The following is a 3,820-nucleotide window of genomic DNA, read 5'->3' on the forward strand; positions in this document are numbered from 1 at the left end:
CCACCACCGCAAGGAGCTTGTGCCTGTGCCTGCACCCCCTGCAGAAACGTCATCCCCCTAACTGGCACGGGCCTGCCCTGTAATATCTTATATATTGCACTGGATTTCCGTTTAGCTGTGAGGTAGGGACCACACCTCATCTCTAGGCTGTGAGGTAGGGATGGAGGAATACATGAACCACATCCTGTCTCTAGGCGGTAAGGTAGGGACGGAGGAATACATGAACCAGCCCCACCCCCTCCACCCCCCAACCCCGTCTCTAGGCACGTTCTCGCATGATTGGGGAGGGGCTGCAGATTTCATACCAGCATCAAGGTGGCCATGTCAGCGTGGGTTGAGTACCTCCCCACTGCTAATCAAACCTCCTTATCCCCCAGCTGGACATTTTATGCAACGAGGAGATCCTGGGCAAGGACCACACGCTCAAGTTCGTGGTTGTCACGAGGTGGAGATTCAAGGTGAGACACGTGATTTGGTTTTCAGAGTCTGCTCTGAATGGCAGTGACTTTGCTGTGTATCTCTTATCTAAAATCTTAAATGACTCCGGCTAGGTGCGGTGGCTCATGCCTGTAATCCCAGCACTTTGGGAGGCTAAGGCAGGTGGATCACAAGGTCAGGAGATCAAGAACATCCTGGCTAACACAGTGAAACCCCATCTGTACTAAAAATACAAAAAATTAGCCGGGCGTAGTGGTGGGCGCCTGTAGTCCCAGCTACTCAGGAGGCTGAGGCAGGAGAATGGTGTGAACCCGGGAGGCGGAGCTTGCAGTGAGCCGACATCGCGCCACTGCACTCCAGCCTGGGGGACAGAGCGAGACTCCGTCTCAAAAAAAAAAAAAAAAAAGTGATGACTCAACTACAGAGATTGTTGTGAAACACAGTTCTGGTCTTTCTGAAATCATCAACCCCAGAGCCAGCTTGGAAGGTGCCAGCTGAGCTCCAAGGGGCACAGGCCCTGGTGGGAAAGTGCTGAGGCCATGAGCACCATGAGCAGACGGTCCCCTGGGGCCTTTGGGCCCCTCTCAAGCAGGAAACCAATGGTGGAACCCTCCCACCTCAGCTGGTGCTGCTGCCTGGGGAGAGGAGGAGGAGCCAAGGCCGGCCTGGGGCTGGGCCAGAGGGTTTGAGAGAGAAGGCAGGGGAGTGGCGGCCAGGGCCACATCAGGTACAGGTGGCCACCACGGTGTGCACAGTGGTCACTGGGTCACCTGGGGCCAGGGGAGAGGGCACATGTCTTCCCAGCCCGTCTTCCCCCGGCAACTTGACGTTGCTCAGAACAGAAGGGTCTCTGTGCAGCCCCGCGTGTGGACTCTGTCTCACGGGACGCGATTCCTCAGCACCCTTCCCGATGAAGTAGGTCCGTCTCCTCGCCTCCACCCCTGCTAAGCAGGCACTGTGTGTTCTTGTGTCTTCCAGAAGGCGCCACTCCTGCTGCACTACAGACCCAAGATGGACTTGCTGTGAATGGCGCCACACAGCGCCCACAGACTGGGCCTTCGCACCCTTGGGTGCTCCCGGCCGCCGCGCTTAAGAACGTTGCCTCTGGGTGTCATGTGGACCAGACTTCTGAATAGAGAATATTTATAACTTTTGTATGAGAGAGAATTCACACTCAACAAGACACTACCAGCACCACGTTTACAGAGGATGAAAACACTTCACAGTCTCCCAGAGCTGATCGTCCTCTCCCCCGCCCCACCCCATGCTTCAGCCTTGCAGGGAGAGTGATGCTCCAGGCAACACGGTTCTGAGTCATCTTCTGACACGAGCTCCCTCTGCTTGCTTTCCAGGTCTTGAAAATCTGAATTCACTTCAGTTTAGTTTATGAATTAGGTTTTATGATAAGCCTCAAGTGTAGTTGGACTTTTATTGAATCCTTCCTAAGTTATTGAAAAAATGTCTTTTCATGGTGAATGACAATATTTATGTTGCCTTTAGCTTCTTGAAGATTTAGAGGTTATATAAAAAATTAATTTAAAAGCAAACCAAAAGAGGTTTCCATTAACATTATGATTTAACCATTGTATTTAATTTCCCACCTTATGAAACACAACAGCAGCTCCCTGACTGGTTCGCCTTTCATTATGTGAGGTCGGCACTTGGACTCACTCAACTGTCGCTCGCCTGGGGCCGACACACCCAGCCCTGGAAACGGGGTCCCAGACGCCACGTTGCGATTTCTGACACACTCAGCAGGTAGACCAGAGGCCGTGTGACCAGCTCAGTGCTGGTTTACAGAACATTTCTTACTTTTAAAAATTACTTGTTCCCCCAAATTGTTGAGTGCCGCCATTTGGTTTCCTACGTTTTCTTTCCCCGTTTTGATTTTGCTGAAGGGAGAGGCAGTGGTGGTTGGGATCAGAGCTCTCCTGGCGTCCGTGGGGAGGATTTGCTGGTGGTGGCTTCGGGCTCATGCCCAGACGCACTCACTGCCCCCTCTGTCCAAGGCCTACCCTTCCCCTTCGCTGGTGGGAGGAGCTCATGTGCTCCTTGGCCCCTTACTGGAAGGGCGTTTTTCAGAGCTGCAGGGACAGGGTGAGCAGCTGAAGGGCTCAGAGGGAAGGCAGCCCCTGCTCTGCAGAAGCTGCATTTCAGCTGAAGCTGTGTTTCAGCCTCAGTTGGTTGCACCGTTAGCCCCTCTCCTCCCGGATGGTCATGTTTTTGTCACAGAGAATAAACTGCCACACACACACATTTTTTTTCCTTTAAAACAGTAACTTGGAAGTGTGGAAAGGCCAGAAGGAGGAGCAAGGGCTGTTTTCTGGAGCGGTTGAGGTGTTGTCCTGCAGTTGTCATTGTCTTCTCCACCGGGCTGTTCTCATTTATTTCCTGTGGAACTGAATCCCTCTTCCCTCCACTCCTTGGGAGCCCAGGTGATCCCTGGCCACCATTCAGGCTTTCCAAGAAGCCAACCACCTTGGAGGTTTTTTTTCTTGAATTTCGCTGTTTTCTTCTGCTTCCTTTAGATAAAAAGCAGCTCAAGAGACCTCATCTTAGGGATGAGGAAAACATGCATATTAATTCCATCTGAGTGATTGTCAGCGTAAGGCCTTTTAAAACAAAAGCAAGTTCTTTGTTAGGAATTGGTCAAAATTCACCTCTTTCTTTAAGCCCATCAACTCCCAGGACGGTTTGAGTTACTCAGTTACCTAAGCTTGCTATTCATCCAAATCATTTTCTAGAGTCACTGTATAAGGGTCTATGAGTAGCTGTGTATGAATAAATATTACCTGTCTACCTCAAAATATACATACTGCTGAAGCATTCTGTACAACCGTGTGTTATCACAATGCAGTTTTAAGTGTAACGTTAGAACTTAGGCATTTTCCTGTGTGGCAGAATAAGAAAGGATTAAACAGTTACAAGCCTCCAAATTCAAATAAAATTAAATCACAGTTCAGATTAAACTGAATATCATTGTAATAATCTCATAATATATATTTGTAACTTTGTAGCTATCTTTGAAATCACTTGACTTTGCTATGGTGCTAAGCTGATGTATTTAAATACACAGAGAGACGGGTGAGTGGAGCCCGTGTTGATGTCTCCGGCTGGTGGTGACCCTGCTTTTGTAACCGCGTTAACCTGACAAAACCTCAGCAGCAGAAGTCCCTATTTTTCTAGGAGTTCATCGTGCAGACAGTCTTCACTACAGGACTCGGCCCTGGGGCCTCTGCCTCTCGTCTGACCTTGCAGCCTTAGTCGTTAGAGGCTGGAGCGCAATGGCCCCGCCGTCTGTGGAGCCTCTGGGCGGCCTTCTTTCCTTTCTGTCAACCTCTCATTTCACAGAAAAAGGCTGAATTTCATTTTTTCCAGCATG

This window comes from Pongo pygmaeus, chromosome 3, assembly GCF_028885625.2.
Source record: "Pongo pygmaeus isolate AG05252 chromosome 3, NHGRI_mPonPyg2-v2.0_pri, whole genome shotgun sequence".
Lineage (NCBI taxonomy): Eukaryota > Metazoa > Chordata > Mammalia > Primates > Hominidae > Pongo > Pongo pygmaeus.